This window comes from Silurus meridionalis, chromosome 4, assembly GCF_014805685.1.
Source record: "Silurus meridionalis isolate SWU-2019-XX chromosome 4, ASM1480568v1, whole genome shotgun sequence".
Taxonomy (NCBI): Eukaryota; Metazoa; Chordata; class Actinopteri; order Siluriformes; family Siluridae; genus Silurus; species Silurus meridionalis.
The window spans coordinates 2,002,129-2,018,646 of record NC_060887.1 but is presented as its reverse complement, the minus strand read 5'-3'; the positions used below and the strand labels follow the sequence as shown (position 1 = coordinate 2,018,646).

Sequence of the window (16,518 nt, the reverse complement as noted above, 5' to 3'; positions counted from 1 at the left end):
TTTCTGGTTGATAGCTGGTGTGTGGAACCCACTTCTCCTCAGAAGATTTAACTAAATGGCTGTTGGAAGACAAAGAAAGAAAGAAAAAATAGCATTGTATATCAAGTACATACTTTTGTGGTGGTATAAAACTTTTTCACACCATTGTGTATATTTATTTGCAGTGTTTTGCTCGTTACTAAAAAATAGTAACTAGTTACAGTTACTCGTTACTTCATTCAAAAAGTAACTCAATTACTTTGTTGATTATTTACACCAAAAAGTAATGTGTTACTGTTAAAAGTAACTTTTTAGTTACTTTTTTAAAGAACCTTCTTTAATGTTCCCATTAATGCCCTTTTATGTGTTATGGTCTACAAACACAAAACTGACTTAAACACAAAGTCATTTTTAAACACTATTTTTCTTAAAGTCAGAGCAGCACAAACTGAATATATCACAAGCATTTCTGAAATAAATAACAAAACAAGCTGAATTATATATTCACAATCAAACACTAAAGTGGCTTCTGCTGTTGTGTTGAGCTCTTAAACATGTTCTTTTTACAGCTGAAGTATGAAAACAGAACACCGGGTTAGCTTCTAGCTTCGTCGAGGCATGTAGATTCTGAAGGAGCTTCGGCAGATTGGAGTTGCTGTTTATCGTAGTAGATACGAGCTTCGAACCAGAAAGACACAGCTTACATTTGACATTTTTTGTCTTTATACTCAACTAAAGTGAAATAATGAGCATATTTCCACTTTGAGAAACTCGTCTTGCTCTCGCCTCGACTTGCCATTACAGACCTGAATAAACGGAGACACGCCCACAGCGCGTCTTCTTCCTGTTTACAGTGGTTCATCCACCAATCCTACAATGCGACGCTGCTGTAAGCTGGTTAGGCTGTAGTCTACACTTCAGCCCAAATTCATTCATTTATAAAAGTAACGGGTAACGCACCATACGGTAATGGTAACGGAGTTACTTTATTTTTACAGTATTGTTACAGTATTAGTTATTGTCAAAAGTAACGCGTTACCGGCACAACACTGTTTATTTGCATGTTTGTCACACTTTAATGTTTTAGATCGTCAAACTAATTTAAATATTAGTAAAAGATACACAAGTGAACACGACATGCAGATTTTAAATGAAGGGGAAACAAAATCCAAAACTACATGGCCCCGTGTGAAAAAGTGTTTGCCCCCCTGTTAAAACTGTGAACTTTTTTGTTCACACATGGCAAAACATGGAACAGTGACCTTCCAGGAGTGGCCGGCTGACCAAAATTACCCCAAGAGCACAACGACGACTCATCCAAGAGATCACAAAAGACCCCATAACAACATCCAAAGAACTGCAGCCTCACTTGCCTCAGTTAAGGTCAGTGTTCATGACTCCCCCATGAGAAAGAGACGGCAAAAATGATCTACACAGCAAAGATCTAAGACTGAAACAGCTGCTGAGCAAAAAGAACATAAAGGCTCGTCTCAGTTTTGCCAGAAAACATCTTGATGATCCCCAAGACTTTTGGGAAAATACTCGAAAGTTTAACTTTTGTAAGGTGTGTGTCCCATCACGCCTTGCGTAAAAGTAACACCGCATTTGAGAAAAAGAACATCATACCAACAGTGAAATATGGTGGTGGTAGTGTGATGGTCTGGGGCTGTTTTGCTGCTTCAGGACCTGGAAGACTTGCTGTAATAAATGGATCCATGAATTCTGCTGTTTACCAAAAAATCCTGAAGGAGAATCTGTTTGTGACTTCAAGCTGAAGTGAACTTGGGTTCTGCAGCAGGACAATGATCCAAAACACACCAGCAAGTCCACCTCTGAACGGCTAAGGAAAGAAAAAATGAAGACTTTGGAGTAGCCTAGTCAAAGTCCTGACCTGAATCCTATTGAGATGCTGTGACATGACCTTCAAAAGAAGGTTTGTGCTAAAAAACCCTCCAATGTGGCTGAATTACAACAATTCTGCATAGATGAGTGACCAAAATTCCTCCACAGCACTCTAACAGACTCATCACAAGTTATCACAAACGCCTGATTGCAGTTGTTGCTGCTAAGGGCGGCACAACCAAATATTAGGTTTAGGGGCAATCACTTTTCACACGGGCATGTAGTTTTGGATTTTGTTTTCTCAATAATAAAAACTGCATGTTCACTTGTGTTATCGTTATCGTATCATTCGTTGTTCAATCAGGCTCTTCATCGCTTTCTAAAATAAAGAGTAACTGGGAATCGGACCTTAATTATAATTTCACGGATGAGGAATGGTCCAAGGCCCTTGGTCGTGTACATTCCTCCTCTATATGCGCCCGTCATTCGTTAATACAGTGATCAGTGATAAGTGTCGGCGGCTCCGGCTACTCTTTATCATACTTTTTGGCTTTGCCCAGCCTTGACCTCTTTCTGGACATCAGTTTTTAAATCAATCTCTAAATACTTCATTTTAGATATTAAACCATGTCCCCTTATAGCATTATTTGGACTCAACCCCACAAATCCCTCCTTGTCATCCTTACAATCAAACATGCTCGCCTTTTGTTTAATAGTAGCAAAGAGACTTATATTACTGAACTGGAAGAATCCTCACCCACCCAGTTCTTCTCATTAGATACATGACCTGTCTCAGTTTATTCAAATAGAAAAGATCAGATTTACATTACTTAGTATTACGGAAAAGTTTTACACCACCTGGCAACCATTCTTCTCACATAAGAGAAAGAGGAACGGGGAAAAAAAAATCCTGTTCTCTTTGTTTAGCCTTTTTGAGCTCTTCCTCTTGCCCCTGACTTGGTAGATGTAGAAAAAAGAAAGAAAAACATATATCCTTGAGAGTGTTAATGTACTTAGGTGCAAATCTTTTATTTTGTTTTATTATTTTTTTTCTTCCATTCGCCTGTTAACAATTAACCACTGTTCCATTGTCTTTCTCGCCTGAGTGTCTTTCTGTGTGAATGCATCAATAAAAAAATAATTGGATAATAATAATAATAAGAAGAAGAAGAAGCTAAGTGATTTTGAAATGTTTTGCCGGTGTCTATGATGACAGGCGGGACCATCTAATACACAAACGGCAAGTGTTCAAGGAAAGCAAATAGAAGCAAGACTGCTTAGAGGTTGTTACTTGGTAACTGAACATAATCACTAAAGTTTTTGCGTTGGCAGGAATCGAACCCGGGTCGACTGCTTGGAAGGCAGCTATGCGCACCACTATACCACCAACGCCACACTGGCAGGGGCGAATGTTGCCGAATGAATCCATGCTAGAAGAACGTTAGTTGTTTTGAACTTCTCAGCAAACCGGTTCATTCTCCTGCTCTACTGCAACTGTGAATGTATGCAAAAGTGCAAACAGTGACCAAGAAGCTTTTCCATCTGGTAGTTTCTGTAGTGTAGTGATCATCACGTTCGCCTCACACGTGAAAGGTCCCTGGTTTGACACCAGGCAGAAACAAGGTTGTGATTTTGAAGCTAGTGTTACATTCTTAGGCCTGTAAACTGTGTTACTCGACAGCATTAGAGAAATGTAGAAAACTTTCTTTTATATTGTTTCTGTAGTGTAGTGCTTTAAGTGTTATTGCTGCTGTTTGAACTACAAAAATGTTCAAACAAGTTAAATGTTCCTTATTTTAAAATATGCAAATGCAGTTATAGGAAAATAAACAAGTTTTTTATTTCAATAAAATCTGAATTCAAGAAATTCCTGGAAAAAAATTACTTTGACTTATTTTACACACAGAACTGTGCAGTAAAGCTGAAACTCTACATCTTCAAACTGCATCATGTAACTGAAAAAAAAAGCAAAACTTTACAGGATGTGGTGTTTTGCACAATGTGGCACTGAGGACCAGTTTCCCTCTCCCTCTTGACTTTCCTCCCCCTCAGCATTATGACCCCGAGACACAGCCCCCATGAGGAGGTCATACGGCGTTTGAAAGGAAGACAACAATCATGGTTTAACTTCATCTTTTAATAATTGTGCAATTTTACTTTTTTCACATTTTCACAGAAGTTTATCATGTGGATTTTAATTATTTAGTTTAAAAGCATCCTCCAGTTGAGAAACACTGATTTAGAATCAGGATTTAAATGATGTCGAACACTTCAATAAACACGTGATTTATTATTTTAGATTTTTATTGATTTTATTAATTATTATTGAACATGGAGAGGTTTAGCTTTCAGTTCCTGTCCTTGATGTCCAGACTCACTTGCTTTTTTTTTCTCTCTTTTTTCTTTTTTTAACTGGAATGGGTGATAGTTGTCTGATCCAGTGCGGCAGGGGAGCAGATATAGAACTGTGAGACTTTAGTGCAGACCACACCGCATCGTGAAACCTCAAACCACCACTGTGAAGACTCGATGAGAATACCTTAGAGTCTGTTCCGATTGTGTGAAATTTGCGACAAAGGATAGGACGACAATTCCAATCACGATGTTTCACTGGTTCAGTTGTCCATAGAACATAGCCACAGAAGGTGATGGTGTAGTACGTTACAAAGGTGCTTTGCATGACGAAGTCCGTGAAAAGAAATCCGTGAGTTCTCAGAGCAACCAGCGAGCGGGCAGGAACTCCAAACGATTGGGCAAGGGTAATAGCCCTACGCACATGATAGATACGGGTGATCAGCTGAAGTCCTGCAGGAAGATCATAGACAGAGTTCTGGATGGAATCTATCCACATTCCATCTGGGGAGAACATGTCAGCGTGGTGCAGAATGTCCATCACCGGTCTGAACGGGTCCTCATCAGTTTCCCAAACGAATTCGTCCTTTTCTGGAGGAAACCTGAACCATTTATGGAAGAAATTATAGCACCGTTCACCTAAAGGACAGGTGGGCTGCTCCAGGCACCACAGGCAGTGCTTTTGAAGAACAAGGAAATAACAAGCATCGCAGGTAGGTCTAGAGGTGACAAAGTCGAGCGATACCCCTCAGCACATGCTTTGATGTGCGCACACGTGCGTTGAAGCAGACGCATAACTTGCAGAAGCCACCAGAAGAGGTGTCTGCATCAACGCATGTGTGCGTACATCGAAGCATGTGCTGAGGGGTATCGCTTCAACTTTGACACCTTAAGAGGTCCCTGCTATGCTTGTTTCGCCTTTCTCTATCCCAATCTTTGCCTGTGGTGCCTGGAGCGGCCTATCGGTCCTTTAAGTCAACTGTGCCATCGTGAATCTCGTAAATGGTACAGGTTTCCTCCAGAAAAGGACGAATTCGTTTGGGAAACTGATGCGGACCGGTTTAGACCGGTGATGGACATTCTGCACCACGCTGACATGTTCTCCCCAGATGGAATGTGGCTAGATTCCATCCAGAACTCTGTCTATGATCTTCCTGCAGGACTTCAGCTGATCACCCGTATCTATCATGTGCGAGGGCTATTACCCTGCCCAATCCTTTGAGTTCCTGCCCGCCGCTGGTTGCTCCGAGCACTCACAGTTTTCTCTTCACGGAATTCGTCATGCAAAGCACCTTTGTAACGCATCACACCATCACCTTCTGTGGCTATGTTCTATGGACAACTGAACCAGCAAAACATCGTGATTGGAATTGTCGTCCTATCCTATGTCGCAAATTTCAAACACATAGAAAAGACTCAATGATATTATCATTGAGACACGGTCGTCGTTTGAGGTTACAGGATGCGGTGTGGTCTTCACTGCAGTCTCACCATTCTATATCTACTCCCTGCCGCACTGGATCAGACGGAGTCTGATTGCGGCGCTCAAAGAAGCTTTTTCAGATGCCAGCAAAAAGAGCTTAAACTGCTCGGTCATATTTGATCAAACATGTCAAGTAATACATAATTTAAATCTGTAAATGGTCTACTTTCATTTGGGTATGTTCACTATATTAACAAAATGTTGTATTTTTTTTAAATGAATAAAATAATCAGGGTGCGCCATCTGTCGCCTTTGTTTGCGTGATCTTCGTTTAGAAACACGTCATTAAAAAGCGGTGAAACTCGGCCAACATCTGACACACGGAAATAAAAAAATATATCTTTAGACAGCTTAAAGTATGTAGTTTTAGAATAAGTCGGTGAAATAAAAAACATATGTTTCCAATGAATATAAATCATGTGAAACCAAGTAGAAGCACAGACTTTCCACCTCATTATCTTATAATGAGCTGCGAGCGGACACGCCCCCCCGCTATTCACAGGTAAAACAGTTTGTTGAGTCACACACACACACGCTTCCCGGACAGTGGCATTAAACAATGCGATTCCACTGAGATTATTACACATTCAGCTGCGTTTAAAAGATGACACACTACACCGGTGAGGAATCTCTTCAGATGGTTTTGGACAGTGATGAAGACATGGGCGTAAATTTCATTTAACAGTAGGGGGGACAATAAATATAAAATTTCTCATGAGCAATTTTTGAAGGGGGACACAAATAATACAGTCAAATTGTGCTTACAGTATAAAGACACAGTGTCCCCACAGTGAAAAACTTTGTTTCTATCATTATTATTGTAGCATGGAGACTGCATCAATCACAATAATAATTCAAACTGCTTTACATAAATAAAGTAAAACTATCATAAAAAAAATAACCACAACAATAAAACCAAGGAATTAAAAACATGTTTAACATTTTATTTACAAATTAATGAAGACATTTAAGAACAGAATAGAAACTGATTATAAAAATACAGTGTGGTCAGTTGGGATGTAGCACAGTGATCATTTAGTAAATGCACAGATAAACAATATGCTAATTGTGTGTTAATGTTAACATTATACCAAGTCGTCCCAAATAAAACACTGCATGTGAAACGGCTTTGGTGTGTTAGTGTCAGTGCACTATGCTACAAGCTATTGTAAACAAGCTAACGTTCACTAGATAAGTGATATTTTAATCTCTAATAGAGCAGATTCATGGAAAATTACATCCGAAATCAGCATTTTTGCCGCAACTAATTTATAAATGAGTCTGCATCAACTACATTAAAGAGAATCGCTTTATTTAAGGTGAATAAAATGCTTTAGTTAATGGAGTTGAACATTAATTGAGGCGCAGACACACACCTGACTCATGTGTGTGTAGAGAAGGTGAGATGAACTGGGGAAGCATACGCCCATGGACGATAGTGATGGGAAGTCCAAATATTTTTTGTGAATCAGTTCTTTCTGACAGTTCGTTTCAAAAAACCGGTTAAAAAAACGGTTCTCCAGTTCTTTTACGTCCTTATGTCATGACGTCATGCATATCCAAATATCATCTCGGCGGATGAACATACACACTAAACACATTTAAATAAAGTCATGTCTATTGCATGAGGGTATAAAGCTTATCTGTTTTAATTAAATCATCATCATCATCTTAGAAATGTTCCTTACATTTACGTTTTGCACTAAATCACCCAATACAGGCACTGATGTGCATAACGTTGATGTTTAAAGTTGTTAGTAAAAAAACTTACTTTTTATTTAAGTCCTCAGTTCACCTGCGCTCATATATCAGCAGCGCAGCACCAGCCTTTACAGTATGTAAAGTGTGTGTGTGTGTGTGTGTGTATTAATGTCAGACAGCACACGTACTGCTCGGTAGGTCGCGCATGCTCAGTATCAACAATTCGTTTAATGTGTGTACTGTTGGAGAAAATAAAGAAGAACCCCATTCTCATACACCTCATACACATTCAAAAGTGAGTAACTTGAGTAATTTTGTTGATTACTGCTGATTTGAGACGCGAACTGTTTTGAACGATTCAGTCCGATTTTCACTAAAAAGAACCGGTTCAAATGAACGATTCGTTCACGAACCGGACATCAGTAATGGATGAAGAATTTACCTTTTCATCCGAAGAAGATTGTGATTCCGATGAGGATCATTTGCATTTTGAAGAGAGCGAATCGACCCATTCGAGGAATTTCCAGCAAGTTGCTATGTTGAGTAAGTTATTAAGTCTGATTCTGATCATATAAAACTCAAATTGTTTGTAGACATCTCTGCCTAGCTTTTGTCAGCATTGCCTGTTTGAAATTGTATGCCCTAAATATTGTTGACGTTCTACAACAGGAGTGGCCAACCCGCGGCTCGCGAGCCGCATGCGGCTCTTTGGCTGGTTTCATGCGGCTCTAACGTTCATATCGAAGTTTGTGTTTGTTTGTTTTTAATGTGTGTGTTTGCTTAGCTTGAGTTCAATACGGTATTTTTAAGACTTAAATGAGCTTGCCCCTACAGGGAAACTTTGCGGTATATCAGACCTAAAATTTTCGGCTGAAATACCTAAATCACCAAAACAACACTGCAGAAACATAATTGTAATGACGCAATAAAAAAGCGCAGCAGCACACGGTTATCTGGATAAGAGCAACATGTCTGCGGTGTGTGGAGAGCGATTTGCAAAACATGCAATGCTGAAATTTCAAGAGGGGGTGTATCTGCAAAGAGTTTCTCCAAGTCGGGTGTTATTTATCACCTGAAATCCAAACATTACGATTGCCATTCTAAATATGAGAAGAATGCGGCGCAGAAAAGTAAAGTCAATCCGAGCATGCGCACTCCATCTGTAGAGGACGTTTTTAAAAAGGCAGGAAAGTTTTCCAGTGATGGTGCCAAGGCAAAAGGCATAACAGGAAAAACTATGGATTTCATTGCCTTTTGAATTTAATTTTCATTTCGGTGCATCCCTAAGATATTATCATTGGTGTGGCCCTCTGACACAATTCAGGTTTCTCATGTGGCCCCTTGTAAAAATTAATTGCCCATCCCTGCGGTATGGTCATCTCACGCACATGCGCATTTGACGAAAATACCGTATTGAACTCAAGCGAAGTGAACACGCACAAAAAAAAACCACAAAGTCTGTGTTTTCTACCCTGAAACACGTGAAATCAAAGCATCGATCTGTTCTGACTGACACCCATGTGAAAGAATTGCTTTGAGAGGCAACAACGGAATACGAGGCAGATTTGAAGGGGATTGTTTAAGGCAAGGAATGCCAAAAGTCCCACTAAGTAACATGCATAGTAAAAGTGTGTGTGTGTGTGTGTGTGTGTGTGTGTAAGTAAGAGGAAGGGATGGGTGATGTTCATGTGTGCCCATGTGTATGATGTGGCTCTTTGCATAAACACAGTAAAAAATGTGGCTCTCGGTCTCTGACTGGTTGGCCACCCCTGCTGTAGACCATCTGTCATGGCACTTGTTAATGAGAAGATGTTGGGAACGGGCTACAAACTGTTCGTTGACGACTTCTGCACAAGTCCAGCACTGTTTAGAGATCTCCTAAAAAAGAACATCAGGGCATGTGGGAAAATTCAGTCCAAAAACCCTCAAACCATCACCAACAAGCTTCTGAAAAAAGCTCCTCGAGGCCTCATCACTGGCTGAGAGAAGAGGATGTGCTGTTTGTAGAATGGAAGGAGAAAAGGAAGGTTCAGATGTGCTCCATCATTCACAGAGGCACTGAGGGAAGCATTGTGCTACTTTTATTTTCATTACTTTCTTCTTCTACTGTTTTTCTAATGTTTAAATACCAGTCTTATGCTTATTGTGTGAATGTTATTATTCCCAGTACATTTGGTTATCAGGCTGCTTTTCCTCAAACAGACGGAGGGAGAAAAGGACCACACACAGTCTCAGAATAATGTTTATAGGAATCTCCTTTTTATTGTATTTTCTTCAAAGTTAAAATATAAACTCTTTTAATGTGACTTTTAACCCGTCACTATTCTGGATTGTTTCAGGACCGAATTCATGTATTTATATATAAAAAAAATAATGTTTTATGACGTACACATTTTTTTCTAAGGAACTTCAGCATTTTTGGATGATGTAAAGCCCAAAGTGTGTTCTTTTAAAAGAGATGTAAATTGTGTATGTAGCACACTGTTGTCAGGAACTTTTACCATTGAAAGTCAGGAAGGTCATTTTCAGCTGTGAGGCCCAAAAGTGGGGCTGAAACCGAACAGGGTTCAAGAAACCGGGTTTATTTTCATATAAGTAACAGTATTTAGTTCAGTAAACTTAAGTTCATTTAAAGGAGAATTCAGTGCTGTTTAGTTCAGTAAAGTCTTCATTTAATCCAAAACTATTCGATTCATTAAGTTCAATTATCCTCAAATTAATATTTTTACATTCAATAAAAACAAATCATCCAGTTTTCATTGATGTTTATTTAGTGAATAATGCATTTAATAAACAATTGGTTTCACTCAGAATGACGTTTTATTTTTTAATAAGTAGTAAAAATGTGTTTTTTATTAAACTCATCTGAAGCATAAAGATAAAAATGCACCAGTTGGTTAAAAGAAAACATTTAAAAGTAAAACATTAATTCCAGCTCATAAATCCTATAAAACATGCAGCATTAAACATGAACTTCCAGCAGATGAACATCTCATAATACTGTCTGGAAGTGAGAAATGTACAGGTTGTTTTTACTCCATACACATGAACTTACTTTGATCAGAAACACAATCATACTCCAAATCAATTAATCAATAAAGTCAATAAAAGAATCCCAAACTGCTGTGTGTCCTCGCTATTAATGACGTCATTAGAGCTCCACTACTTCTAATTACCTGCTGTGACAGTGAGCTCTAATACACATCACACTGCCACCTACTGGTCATTTATGATTCTGCAACATTCATAGAGTCACTCCGATCAACTTCCGGTTCTCAACTCGGATTCACTCGCTTTATACACAGTTTACAGCCGTTTTTATCTTATTTATGACTGTAATATCACTCTTCTCTCAGGAACAACAGAAAAGCTGTGAAGACATGATATTTTATCCGCTCTTTACCTCTGTAATGTGCGCATGCGCATAGTGTCAGGTTAAAAGAGACGGGTTACGTCACAGACGGAGGGCGGGGCATCTCCCTGTGATGTCACAGTAAGGCAACGTCTATAATTGGAAACGCGTCTCTGTTTCTCTCATTTCCAAAGTTTTGCTTGTGAGTAAAGAGGCATAAACATGGAGCTCTTCAGAAGGTTGAGAAAGTTTTTTCAAACCAGAAGATCGAAGAAAACTAAGCAGATTGCTGAAATGAAGGAGAAGCTGGAACACATGGAGAAAGTAGTGAAAGACTTGGATGCATTTTCTCTTCTAATGATAGAGAAGTTAACAGAAGAGAAAGAAGAGAAAGCCATTCTGCTACAGACGGTGCAAAAGCTGGAGGCTACTTTGGCTTCTGAGCGAAAGCAGCAGGAACAGGACATAACTGAGAGAAGCCAGAGCTGGGCAAGAGAACAAAAACAACTGGAGGAACGTGTTGCTCAGCTCGAGTTTATTTTGGATCAGACCACCATGAAGCTACAGTCTTCCTTGAAAATCAATGAGGAACTGGAGCAAACTGTAGACTGTGAGAGAGAGAGCTGGACAATTGAACAAAAGAAAGTGGAGGAACATGTTGCTCAGCTTGAGGTCACTTTGGAACAGACCACCATGGAGCTCCAGTCTTCCTGAAAATCCATGAGGAACTGGAGAAAACTGTAGAATGTGAGAGAGAGAGCTGGATGAGAAAACAAAACAACTGGAGGAACATGTTGCTCAGCTTAAGCTCACTTTGGAACAGACCACCATGGAGCTCCAGGATACTCAGAATCACTGTGAGAAAGTAAAAAATAGTGCAGAGCAGGAGAAAGATCATTTGATCAGAGACAAAGAGCGACTGGAGGAACGTGTTGCTCAGTTTGAGCCCACGTTGGATTTTAAAGAAAACAGGAGGATGAAAGAGAAAACTAAACTTGACATAGAGGAGAGGAACAATTTACAGCTTCAGACCAACAGGGGGCTCCAGGATACCCAGAATCTCTGTGAGGAAGAAAAGAAGACTTCAGAGAATAAAACAGATCATTATATGAGAGTCCGAGAGCGATGGGAGGAAATTGTTGCTCAGCTGAGACAAGAAAACATTCAAAAGAAAAGGAGAAATAGAAAAAAGAAGGCGACAAGAGAAACAGAGAGTCTGAACATGCCTTTTCCTCTTTCTGTTTCTCTTATGGCTATTTATGATAGTTTTACACTTATAGTCAATAGTATAAAGCTGAGTGTAAAGCTATTGTATCTTGTAGATCGTCTCGTCTTTTGATCATTTTTTATTTCTGTCTTTTCAAATCTTTTTTATCTTTTTTTAAATCTTGATTTTAATCTTTTACTACAAAGAGTCACAATAAACACTAATAACAACCATTATTTTTGTCTTCCTTAGTTTATATCCTCTTGTGGGGCAGGGGCTGTGGCTCGGGGTCATAATGCTGAGGGGAGGGAGGTCAGGAGGAGAGGAAACTGGTCCTCAGTGCCACATTGTGCAAAACACCACACACCCTGATAATCTTACACACTTTTTCCGGGTGGTATAAAAGTCTTCCACCTGAGACATCCAGAGATTTGATGTTCTCCTGTATTCCATGCAGTCGGGCATCTCCTCCTCCTGCGCTCCCGTAGTGAAATGTGATGGTGAGACGCCGCTGATTACAAATTTAGAGTGAATTTTTATTTAACATTTGAGTTGGATTTTATAAGAAGGTGTTTATGAAACAACTATCACTCAGTACAAACCCAAATAACCTGCAGGATTTCATCTTCATGATCACAACACTTCAAACAAAACATCTACAGTACATACAGGATTCAGGGCCATTTTCGATATTTATATGTTACAGTAATTTTGTATTATTTATATTAGGAGTCTTTAACGACTCTGTGCATATGTTTAAAAATGACCATGTTACTGTGTGTACAATGATACTAATTGTGTTCATGTATTACAAACACTTTATTAGGAGCACCTATATATTCATATACACTGTGTGTGTGTGTGTGTGTGTGTGTGTGTGTGTGTGTGTGTGTGTGTGTGTGTGTGTGATTATTTGTACAAAGAGTTCCGTCTCATCACTTTCATTATTTTAGATCAAACATGTGCACTACTACTATCAGGTAAAATACAATGTCCTCGTAGGAAAAAACACCAAAAACAAAGTGTCCAAAAACTTACGACCACCAGGCTGAAATAGTCCACGCAGAAACAAAACAGAGTAAGAACAGGAGTTTTGAGGGTTGGGATTTGGACTGTAGTTTATGTTAACAGTCTGCTACACTGACTCAGGACTACAGTTTGTATCTGATCATCACTTCACCTCAACATCATTTAGCTGTAATAAATGGACATTCAGTGAAACCCAGATGAGGACGGGTTCCTCTGGTTCCTCTAAAGGTTTCTTCCTTATGCCGTCTCGGGAGTTTGTTCTTGCTGCAGTCGCCACCGGCTTTTCATCAGAGACAAACTTACACATAAAGAACATCATATTTATTTGTATCACCACATTATCTGTGTGAGAAATGCTGTATTTGTGCGTAATAAAATGTAATCTGAGAGAGAGCGAGAGAGGGGGCTGGTTGACGTCACAGGAGGAGCTCGGGGCGTGTTTGTGTGACATCACAGTAGAGATGTCTATAAGTCAGAATGTGTCTTTGTTTCTCATTTCTCAGGTTTGTGCAGTTTTAGGAAAATAAGGGAAAAATGTAGAGGTGTCATGAGTATGAACTGGAAGAGATATTCGAGGTGGAAAATAGAGACGCATATGAGGACCAATAGTCACTCCAGAAAACAGATATATGCCATGGCGGTAAAAGTGGTGACCACGTACACCAGGCAAAGTGTGTCGGCCGGAAGGAAAAGATAGGAAAATATAATGTAAAATAAAAATAGTAAAATAAGCAAACAGCATGCAGGCAACATGCCTTAACTATACTCAAACAGCATATGCACATATTTTCAAAACACAAGTAGAAACGTAGGTGAAAAAAATCATATAAAAATATATATAAATATAAAAATGAGAAGAGTAATAGGTTAATAGGCACAACACATCGTCAGATAATAAAGAACGTAGGAGAATAGTTGCAAGAATTTGTATAAGAGGTACACTGTCCAAAACACACAGGAAGTAAGCATGAGAGAGCATGAGCTTAAGATGCAGGCAGGATGAGAGTAAGACAGGAAATGTTATATAAAGAAGTATTATGGCATAAGAAATATATTTTAAGAAGATTTTAAGTAAAACTAAGTAAAAGACGAGAGCTATGAAAATTAGGAAAAGCATTTGGAGAAAAGTGCTGGTGTGTTAAAACTAAAGCCCTGGTTTGTAAAACTAGTAAAAAACACGTTTTATACAAAGTCTACACAAAACAAAACAAAGGATGATTTGCAGACATAGGAAAAAAAACCCAGACGAGATTTTTAGAAAAGTGCACGATCAGGGGATGTTTTTTAAGACAAGGTCTCCATCAAGAGATATTTTTTGTACATGTAAATTAGAATCGTATGGAGGTGAACGAGGCCTCCTGGATATGGGTGGAATTTTAACTAAGAATAGGTAGAAACTTACCAGAAAACACGTGAGCAAAAGGTGGGATATGCAAAGCCCCATAAAATCAATGATGTACGTAAATTGTGAGGGAGGAGATATTAGACACAATATGTACATTTTACTAGGTGTGAGATATAAAAAATAAGGATTGTTTATATCAAATTCACTCGCATGTGAAAGCTGACGGGTGTCATTGCTGTCAGGATGATTCTCTCCCGAGAGCTCCATGGGACGGGTCTGAAGTGACTGCAATAAAGCTGATTTTCTCCTTCTCATTCGTGACTGGAAGATGTCTTCATTTGGTTTGTTATGTATTATTTGAAGTTTTGTAACTTATTGGTAAATGATTAGTGAACAGCTAAAACTAATTTGAGTATTGAGCCACAATTGTTATGTCTATTCGGACATGGGGTCTGAGTTACGAGACCCTGACCACTGTACTGTAACTCAGTGTCAGGATGTTACTGATCTTCTTATCGCCTCGGCATCATGGTGGAGTCTCCTGTCATCAGAGAGTCTTTACCATGAGGTGCCGTGTAGAACATCCAGTGGTCAGTATGAGAGAATTGAATAACAGAATATAAGATTTTTTCTCCAAAGTTTAAATAACATTGGATTTTTTTCCATTTGTTGAATTTTAACTTCATTCATTTTTTCATTCATGTATTTTTGCTCTTGTTGTGAAGTGAAGTTTGTGTCATTGCTGCTACACTGTGCATCTGAACGATCACGACTCAAATCTCACAATAAACTTTAGGGTTTTATCACATTTTCTACTTTCATTCATCTGATTGTCTCCCCAGTGTCCAACTGCTCCATGGCTTTGTGTATCAGTCACCTCACAACTATAGCAAAGAGTTTTTATTATTGACCGAGTAAATTCCAAGTGATTCAGTGCTTATGCTCAGAGACTGGACTGACTAAAATAAGGCTGTAATACTGCACTGTATTTAACTGTCCAAACCAGATTTATTCTAGTTTTACACATTTTAATAGTCACTACTTTACCTTCAGAAAACTGACATGCGCTTGTAAGTGCCACTAACTCTGCAGCTTGTGTATAGTAATGATTTAGCTTTAACTATTTCATCAGGTAAACTTACAAACGCATATCCACATAAATACACATCATCAGAAGGTTTTGAACATGAACCATCTACATATAGACAATCCCCCTCTTCCAGGGCCGTGTCTAAAAGATCGGGCCTTCAAGAGGTCTCTTGTTCAATGTGTTTAAGGCAATCATGTGCGTCGTCAAAACCATCTACCGTATTTTCCAGACTATAAGCTGCTACTTTTTTCCCATGCTTTGAACCCCACGGCTTCAACAATGAAGCAGTTAATTTATGGATTTTTCCCGGGTTTTTCCCTTTAGGCCAAAAACCTGAGCCCCATAACATTAGACCAATGAAATTGCCAGATGGGTTAAGGTGAACCAATGAAATTCTTTATATCAAATCGTGTGCGCTCCCACTGAATCGGGCCGCACCACATCATAAATATGGATGAGGTTCCTCTGACGTTTGACCTGCCTCTCAATCGGACTGTCAACAGAAAATGCGAATCATTTGTCTCCCCCGCATGGACTCAGTTCAGAAAAACTGACCAAGAAGGTACACACTTTTCAGAAGTGGGATTCAAACCCACACCTCCAGAGGAGACTGCGACCTGAACGCAGCGCCTTAGACCCGCCTTAGACCCATGTACTGATCACATGCATAAATTGGAAGTAATAGGATTTTAAAATTGGTTTTACTTTTCTCCACTCTGAAGTGATACTCGTTCTTATCTGTGGTCTCAATCTATGTCCACCTCTCTGCTAATCACGGCTTAGACCACTCGACCATCCTGACAGGCTGAGCTTAATGTTTCTTACCTTGGTGACCATGTCTAGGCCATATGGTGAACACGCAAATGTAGCAGACGTATTTTGTTTGTGGTTTAAATGTTGTTATCTGTCATTAATAATGTTATTGTTATGAGTGTGTAACTGTATTTATAGTACAGTAGCACATACAGTAGCCTATTAAGTAGTGCTGTGGGTTAGTGTTTGTGTTACTAGTATGTAAATGTAGTTATTTCTTAGCTATAAAACAAAACATGTTTAAAATGTCCCAGACATGTCTAAAAAGTCACACAAGGCTTTAGAGGACGATGAGTGGACGTCTCGTCTGTGGCGGTAGAGAATG

The 16,518-nt window shown here is 39.1% G+C and overlaps 1 protein-coding gene and 1 non-coding gene across 2 annotated transcripts in view; one reads left to right on the top strand and one right to left on the bottom strand.

Moving 5' to 3' along the window:
* Nucleotides 1–16,518, bottom strand: part of LOC124384658 (leucine-rich repeat flightless-interacting protein 1-like) — a 468,068-nt gene that overhangs the window by 252,420 nt on the left and 199,130 nt on the right. The gene's annotated exons all lie outside the window — the stretch shown is intronic.
* On the top strand, nucleotides 3,370–3,442 carry trnav-cac. Its single transcript has one exon. It is a non-coding gene; the product is annotated as a tRNA-Val (tRNA).